Source organism: Punica granatum, chromosome 5 (assembly GCF_007655135.1).
Source record: "Punica granatum isolate Tunisia-2019 chromosome 5, ASM765513v2, whole genome shotgun sequence".
In the NCBI taxonomy this organism is placed as follows: domain Eukaryota; kingdom Viridiplantae; phylum Streptophyta; class Magnoliopsida; order Myrtales; family Lythraceae; genus Punica; species Punica granatum.
The window spans coordinates 25,782,128-25,791,634 of NC_045131.1; the positions used below are offsets into that span (position 1 = coordinate 25,782,128).

A 9,507-nucleotide genomic window follows, 5' to 3' on the forward strand; every position below is an offset into this window, starting at 1 on the left:
TGAGGAACAAAGTATTAGGTTATATTGAAACAAGAATCTTCAGTTTGATCTTTCATTTACATAAACAACAAACTGCTGCAGAGAATCATGGTAGCACCGAGCAAATCGAAATTCATTTCCATTTGATGATTCTTGCTGGATAGCATCAAGAGTCATGCCTTCTTTCAGGTAAAGAAACCAACATGAGCTTGAAAACTTGGCAGCGTACCCTAAGAACTTGCGAGGCTTAGGTCGTTACTGGTCCCACCTTAAGCAAATAAGGAGACCCAACACTCATTGTAGAGGGATGTCCCAGAGGAGCAAAAAAATAAGTGAGTCCACCGTCTTCGCTCTCATCCTCTTCTCCGCTTTGGGAAAATGTTCATGTTCAGTCTTTTTCAGCAGAAGAAATTAATGCTGCAGCTGCAACCCCTCCCTCAAGCATCCTTAGCACAAAGACATGGGCGGCCGAGCTGATGGGGAAACACTAGTGCAGAGCAACGCAGCTCCAGTCATCACCACGGCCTTATCCTTTTCGAAGTCTGGACCCAATCTGGGTCTACTAAGTCCAACAAATTGCCGCTTTCTTTAAAATTGCGCGCCTGTTTCAAGATTATATAAAATCGGCAAAAATAAAGGCAGTTTACAAACTCATAGTTAGGTCATACTTCCGTCCCCATGTCTGATTATATTTCCTACATCAAGAATATCAAGAGATGCAAATTCAAATTTAAACACACATGTTGTATTTCATTACCCGATTGGTCATGAGACAAAAGGACTCCTCGCTATGCTAGAAACTAGTATTGCTCTGGCCACTAACAATCTCCACTGCAACAATCCCGAAACTATAGATATCTGCTTTGTCAGTCAGGTAAGCATTGCATATTCTGGTGCCATATATCCACTGCAAAAACGATAAATAATCTTGGTTACTGCAGCAACAGCGATAGCACCTAAGCTGAGCAACTGGCCATGTGAATTATCAGAAAATATCAACTAAGTTTGCATTCGCTCTCTCTCTGGAAGTTACTATTTGGCAACTATTTTTTCCATCTAAGCTAAGTTGAAGAATACGAAAGAGAAAATACTCACAATGCTCCTGCAACGCTCGTGCTAATATGGGTGTTATCCTCCTCATTGAGTTTCTCTACGAAATCTGAAATCTTGGGGTTAAGATCCTTATCAAGCAGCACATTCCTCGCCTTAATATCCCTATGCACAATCTTCAGCCTTGATTCTTCATGAAGATAAGCCAAACCTCTCGCTATTCCCATGCATATATTCCGTCTCGTCCATGAATCCAAATCCAAGTGAAATTCCTTTGCTCCCGTGACCACCAATCACATCAAAAGAAGGAAGAGAAAAGAAATGAGTTGAGGTACTTAGCGTATACATAGGAGAAGACGTGGAGCATGTCATGAGATCGAAAACTACCAAAGAGAGCACGTGCCAGACTGTTATTCTCCATGTACTCATATACCAACAGCAATTGGTTCACCTCAATGCAGCATCCATAGAGCTTTACAAGATTAGGGTGCTGCAGGGCAGAGATCATCCCAATCTTATTCACGAACTCTCGGTTCCCTTGCTTTGATCCTGAAGAGCTGCTTCACTGCAATCAATGTGCCATCTGATAGCAGGCCCTACAGTTCAGCGTTACCATATATTTGTTACAGGAGGACAGATTTATTGTCAGCCTGTCCAGAGAACTGATAGCTGAATTTCGGCAGTGGGGCAGATGGGATGCATAGTTCCATGATACCTTGTACACAGGACCGAAACCGCCTTCCCCAATCTTATTTGCAGTGTCAAAATTGTTTGTGGCAACTTTGATTTGTCTCAACGTAAAGGAATGGGTTTGCAAGTCTAGCACCTTTAGGTCTGCGTGTAAAATTGTTTTAGAAAAAGCAGAGATTTGAGAAATGACAATCCACTTATAGCAGTACTGATGCATGAGGAGATGCATATACGAAAACTAAACGAAAGCTGAATTTGCACCTGAATGATGAAGAATGAATATAACTAGCAGTCAGGTCTTAAATTATTGCTCCCAAGTAAACTGCAAAATTCTTGACAGATGAAATTGTACTCGCACGTGTTGATGAAATTATCCGTAAGCAGCATGTCGGTTAATTGTTAAAATGGAAATGGGAACACAACGGGAGTGGGAAGAACCACTTTTCGCTCTTACTATAGGTCCTCGGCATGCCTTCCACCAACAAATAACAGTGATCAGTACAATAACAAGTAGAACTGCACCGAGCACTATCCCAAGCGATGCCCTCGTAAATCTCTTATTATTAGATGCTGGATGAGGCAACGGTGTCTGTGTAATCAAATCAAGTTAAGAATAAGTTAACGGGGTCGAATCAAGTTGTTTAAGCGAGAACAGGTAAATTATAAGGGAAACATATCCCTAGAGACTTACCAAAGGAGGGAGAGAGATAGAGCAAAACACACAGAGAATGAAACTCTCAGAAAATATTTTATCATTGTCCGCTGGAACATGAATGGGCAGATAAGGATATGTGTCGCATACCGAAATTCACAGAAATAGCAGAGACAAGAGGACCATATACTGCTATCCTGGAAGGAACTATTGTAACCCCCCTCCCGGCCCAGTAAAAGCGTATCTCAAGAGTGCCGTCGGTTATGATGATGGTAAAATTCTTCACGATGGGTTTTCTCACCCCCACCTGCTTCATCCTCGATGTTAAAAGTCCTCCAGAACTCTGCTTCCCTGTAAATATTAAGCACAATCAACTAATTGCTTGTAAGATGATCAATTTCCATGTGCAGATGTCCACGAGAATATATAAACTTGTTTATAACTATTTTCCGTAATTCGTGAAAATAGCCGAGCCGTGACGTGAGCGTGGTATTTCGATGATTTTCCCGGGTTTTGGAAATATCGGCTCAGACTAATTGGAGGAAGGGAGATGGGCTGAGTTGGATTTGGGCCCAATGTATTAAGCCAATCTATGGGGAGCCCAATTGAAAAGAGCCCAGCAAAGTGAGCCCATGATGGAAATTAAATGCATATATGCATGTGTATGGGCGGGGCTTCATGTCCAGAGGCAGTGGGGGATTTTATTTCGCAGCCAAGCAATTTTAGTGATCAAGCATGTAATCTTCATGCAATATCTCGTGTTATCTTGTAGCATATGAGTCGGATATCTTTTCGATTTTCTATGTATTTTGCTTTTACATAGGCTATGAGTTAATTTCCTATTTGAAATTTATCTCGATATCATATATTGTAGCATATTCGATTATGATAAATTCTCTAAGATTTTATTGTAAACGCCTATATACACGTGTCGTCTTGTTCATTTTTAGGGTCCGCACATCAATCAATCAAACTCGTATTTTTTCTATATTTTGTTTATCGCTCTTTATTTTATCGCACTGTACTTTACCGACGCTTTCATTTATCGCACCTTACTTTTATCGCATCTTACTTTTATCGCACCTTTCAATTCCTGTTCATTTATCCTTCAACTGTTTTCCCACGAATCAAAATTATCATCGTCTTTGGAGCTTCCGGGCATCAAGGCGAGGACTTTATCATCCTTCAGCACCACTTGCCCGAAGTTTACTCAAGGTTCGTGTACAAGAGTTTACTCAAGGTTCGTGTTCACTTGTACGAGTGAACTTGTTCTTGTTTTGGCTCGGCTTTTTGGGGCTGAGTGCTGGTCAAATTCCTATTGAGCAGACTTCGTAGCTGATTGATCATTTTTGGACCCATGTTCGTGTTCATGCGTAGAAAATTGGTGGAGAACCCTAAACGATTAAATCCCCAGACCGTGAATCGTTTAAGGCGCACTCTAATCTCAAAGATCTAAATCTAGCTGCCAAGCAATCCCATGAACTTCTAGGCCATGTTATACGCTTTGTTTTGGTCAGACGAGCTAGTGACACGTGGATATACTTGGAACTGCTTCCTGGCATGCTTGCAATTACCACACGCGTGGCCGAAATTGATGTCTCAATTGTTTTTGATGTGGTAAACAATTTGGTACATCCAGTGGGATAACCGTTCTACCGAAGAAGTGTTAAAGTTATCAAGATAGTGACTCGTTTGCAAGTGGCTTTGGCTTAAGAAGGGGAAGAAAGACGTTTGCGTGAGGAGGAAGCAAGACATTTTCTTGAAGAAGAGAAGAAAGATGCTCGTGTTGGTGCTAATGACTCGGTGCCGCCTAAATCTGGCATGCCCGAATGGGCAGATACTATGGTAGGAAGACTTGAGAGCACAACAAGAAATATTGGTGATATTATTCAAACGGCTTTGGCAAACAAACCAGGCCTAGAGGCTGCTCAAGGGAAAGCTCTCGAAGATAAGATCAATAAGGAGTCGAACCCGATCAACAAGGGTTCCGAGCTTGCCTCAACTTCAAACCATGGAGCTTCAAGTCTTACGGGGCACCCAACTTCAACTTGGTACCCTCCAAGGCAGCCACTTCCAATATGCCACATGGTACTCTTAATTTGGTTAGTTTGTGCGACAACGGTTTCGGCTTACACAATAGCCTACTCTCATGCCTGGGCTACATCAGTTTTACATTCCATGCCACAGGCGGCGATTCAGCCTACAGTGCTGAACGTGTCGTATATGCAACATTAAGGTATGGAGACTTACCCACAATAATCTCTATACTCAAAAGGGCACCCCAGGTAGTCGATCCTCGTATATATTCTACTCAAAACAGGTTACCTTACTTTCTTCAAATCGCGCCGAATACGGCACCGTATGCAGTAGCCCAGCAGGTGCAGCAAGTTGAGCTTGTGCACCAAGCTCAGCCAGTGCAGTAAGCTCAGCCTGTGCACCAAGCTCAGCTGCAGCCTCTCGTTTGCAGCTCAGCCTCCGGTTCATGCTCAGCCTCAGCATGCACCACGACCACTAGCTCAGCCTCGGCATGCACCACGACCACTAGCTCAGCCAACAGCTAGCAATGCTCAGCCGCCCCAAAGGCAGGCTCCCCTTAATGTTCAGCAGCCTCTATTCAATCAGAATGATCTCCAATAAGTGATTCAAGAGATTTATGGACCAGTTTTGCAACGTGTCAAATAACTCGAATAATTTGGAGTTAGTCGGAGACCCGACCCAATAGCGGTTGGATCATTTAGGTATCTTTTATCACTTTGGGTGGGAGTTTTCCCGACCCAAACCAACCTGAAAATTTGGTTCTGCGACTCGAATTTGGAAAACTCCGACCCAATTGCACCACTTTCAACCTATAGTAAAGTACCCGCTGACCTAAAAAAAAAAAAAAAAAAGCAATGACTTTTGATAAAATTCCGACGACATGTCCGACGGATAAATCTCACATGCCAATTTCGAGAGGGCGAAATTATCACAAAGGAGGAATTTATCAAAAATTGAATTTTGCAAAAAGTTGGGCACCTATTGTCATCACCCTGCTGCTGCCTGCTACGTTTGCCCTGAACGAAGCCGACCTCGTAAAAAGAAAACCCTCGGTTCCATGTCACTTGGAACGACTTCATGGTTCTCTCCTTTTTCATTGCATCCAAAAATCGCGTGATTACCGAGAAAAAATGTTTCTCGGTAAAATTCCTTGGTAATCCATTGAAAATATTTTTCAACGGTTACTGAGGGATTATCCCCCGGTAACTTCCTCAATATTTTATTGAGGGAATTACCAAGAGATTTTTCTCTCAGTGAAAAATAAAAAAAATATAAAAATTCTAAAAAGTTAAAAGAAACTACCGAGGGAATAATTCCCTTGGTAACTTACAGAGGGAATTATCGAGGGATAAATTCCCTCGCAAAGTTAAAAGAAATTAAGTATTAAAAAATTATCAAATGATCGGTAAGTTTACTGAGAGATTTATCGAGGGACCATTCCCTCGGTAAAATTTAAAAAATCAATGAGGGAAATAATCCGTCAATAGTTCCCTTAGTAAGCTTAAAATTTTTTTTAAAAAAAATTAAAAGCTTCAAAAAATATCAAAACAATAAAAAAAATCAATTTTTTAAATAAAATATCAAATGACGAAACTAATATTACTTACAATAATAATTATTGAGATATATATGGAATATAAATTATACTTTTCGAAGTGAATATTATTGTGTAAATTAAATATTCCATATTACATATGAAATTAATTTAATTCAGGGCTGGATGTGTTGAAAGTGTTATATGTTTTATATTAAATATGAATTTAGTTTAATTTGAATATTAAAATATTTTGATTTTTGAAAAGATACATATAAATATAAGTATTGTAAGTATAATTAGGTGTAGGTAATGGAAACCCAAGTCGGCCCCCACCCCCCATTCTTCTTCCTTCAGTTGCGACAAAGCTTCCCCTTAAGTTGAAGTCGGCCCCCCTTCTTCCTTCTCTGCTCGACATCATTCAACCTTTCCTTTGCGAATCTGTCGATCCTTCCCCACATTCCCAGTCTTCTGCGCTGCGTGAAGCCAGCGCCCCCCCCCGCATCATTCAATTATCAGTTCCAGCAGTGGCCGAACAGACATCTCCAAGCCGGGCCCCTACCAGTGGGTACTCTTCTTAAGAAGCTCAGTTTACGATTTCCCACTTCCATATCGAAGTGAAAGGTAATTTCTTCGATCAATTTCATGTTATTCCGTCAAATTGCATCGTTACCGGCGGTTGGGGTTTAAGGCACTGCTTGCCCTTAATGTTTGTTGAAGAACGTCCCAGTTTTGCTCGATTTATGTTTGCTTACTGGCTATGTAGCAGTTGTTTGGTCGATTTTCTGTTGCTGTTGGTGAATTTCTTCCTTCCAGCAGCCTCGGAGCCAGTTATACCAATCTGTTTATGCTATTTTCTGTTGTTGTTTACCTCTGTTGTTTGCAATGTTCACGTGGCCCTCCTCACCTCCAAACTGTTCGATGAAATATCTAGGAAGCTTATTGATGAAATGACTGGGTAATTTGCATGTTGTTTTGTGCCATGCCTGCCTGCCTTCATGTGTGGATAGCGAATCGAAAGTTTGCATGAACCGATTGAGGTAGACATGAGAAGCAGGGAAATTAATGCATTACGTAATCGTATTGCAAATGAAATATGGCATACGAAAATAAGAGGAAGCCGGTAACATTGGAATGAATAGATGTGGTAGATAATTGATTATAATGGGATTATATGTTGAATAATATATGGGGTCCACCTGTTTGACTTGAAATAAGTGTTTTTGTTTTGTAGTGTGTTGTGTTAAAATTAAAGTTAAAATTTTAAAATTTGATTATAAAACCAAATGGAATAAATTTTTGGTCTCTTGCTTGAATTTCATTTTCGATGAATGTATATAAAGCTTCGATTTCCGCAAGGAGTTGAACTTTGTCGCTCGTCCAAAGTTCTAATTATTGGTTAATATGTGTCTCATCTAGCAAAAAATTAACTATGGAGGGAATTAATGAGGTGGAGGTCAGCAAATTCTCCAGATCTTGATGAGGCAGAGTCGAAACAACAAAATATAACTTTCTCTTCCTCCTCCGTGATAGTGATTTGGGGAGAGAAGTGGGTGGTGGAGCCACTGGTCACCACTGCCGCAGGCATGGGCACGGCTCGCTTGAGGGGCCTCTTGCAACCTGCCTGGGGGCCAACGCCCCCTTCCCCCTCCCCCTCTCTCTATCTGTGTGGACATTCTTCTTCTTCTTCTTCTTCTTCTTCTTCTTCTTCTTCTTCTTCTTCTTTTCAATTTTTTATTTTAATTTTTAGAATATTTTTAAAATTCTGACTTGAATAAATTAATAATAAAATGTGTATTTAATGAATGGGTGGAGTATAATAAAAACATCAAATGAAAAATTTGTTTATTATAATATCTAAAAGCTGAAAAGTACTCATGAGACGTCGTTTTCTGAAAACTCTAAGATCGAGATTAATCGTTGTCAACACCTCATTTTGGCTCATCAATCCAAACAACAATATCAGCAGCGATACATGCCACGACTTGAGAAGGAATACAAAAGAATGCTCGACAGAGCAAGAAATCACTATTCATCCTTAAGTCAGCAAAAACAAGCAGATGGCAAGTGCATATGACAGAAGAACTTCATTGGTTATCAAAAGCCAACATAGTAACTAGAGAGTTCAACAACATCCAAAACCGACATTTTCAGAGTACATTGCGGACAGTGCTATTTTCCGATAGTTCGCTCGACCATCGGAAGATAGTCAATATTGAACTCCAAAAATCCACATCAGCGCCAAACAAATGAAAAGTGTCTTCAAACACATTTTGCAGATCATCTACTCTATACAGAATAACTTTATGTATACAGACAACTTTTCAATGGGAGTCCAAAAATGTTGGTTTCTCAGAAAAAAAGTTAATATTCAATGTCAGACACAGTTATGCCCCACAAACATACAGAGCATGAGCATCATAACAGATCTGTTCCCGGAAGCCACACAGACACCCCGAATGACTTCCGAGCGACAGAACAAGCATACCTTTCTTCGGAAAAGTATAACTGAAGATTAGTCTGACAGAATAATGACAAACGAAGTTGACCGTGCATTGCCTTCAAAACTCCAGCGGACAGACGCAATTTGGCAAAACAGACAGCAAAACCCTTTTCAGTTTCCCGAGTGACATCCGAAGAGCAGAAAAGACCATTTTCAATGGAAATCCATATTCGGAGGTTCTTTTTGTGGAAACTTGACGCTGGACGATTAGCCTACACAGTGCTAGACATCTCAAGGCTCAATGTCGAATCATCAGACATAATTACACAACTTATCTAGGCCTTCCGAGCAGTACTTTAAAGGTCTCAGATGTGTTTTTCAAGTCTTTAGAGGTCCGTTCTTGACAAACAGAGATCACAATGATCTCCGGATCGCCCGACCAACTCAGAAAGTAATTTGAGAAATCCAATTTCGGTCTCTTAGGACGTCTCTGACTCCACATTTGCATTACCTACTTGAGGATCAACTATTCACGTTGTTAGACAATTTATGTCAAAATGACTAACGTGGGATGCAGATGCAAGATATGCTGTCAAAAGTGGTTAACTTTGCTCTGGTCAGCTGAAACGAGCAAAACCGACTTTCGAGCCTCGTACGAACCCGAGGAATTTTCTCATGAAAAATGGCAATCTTGGACTCATTAAATCCGTTTTCTTGTGTATATCGACAATTTGACGTTCAATTTGAACCACGAGCTTCGAATGCGCGTCCAATCGAGACCCGAGCTTCTTCCCAATTTTTCCTCTTGAGCCGTGGGGTCCACGGGCTGCCCAAGGGCAATCGCCCCTTTGCCCAACCATCCTTGTCTTCTTCTCTTCATCTCTTGCTCACTCTAAGCTCAAAATATCCATGGAAAGTTGAAGACAACACTCAAGTTTCCCATCCATGGCATTAATGCTTCTTGGATCTTCTTTATCAAGAACACTTGGCTCACATTTATCCTCATCTTCATTAAGTCCAAACCGGCTTTTGCTAATCAAGGGATAAGTGTGCTTTGCTTTGCTAAATTGTCCATTAGCTTTGCCTATATATTGCTCAAGAGTGATTAAGCTAATCATTTTT

At 40.7% G+C, this 9,507-nt stretch overlaps 1 pseudogene; it reads right to left on the reverse strand.

Moving 5' to 3' along the window:
• LOC116209571 lies at window positions 1–2,308 on the reverse strand (annotated as a pseudogene).
• Between the last annotated feature and the right edge of the window lie 7,199 nt (window positions 2,309–9,507).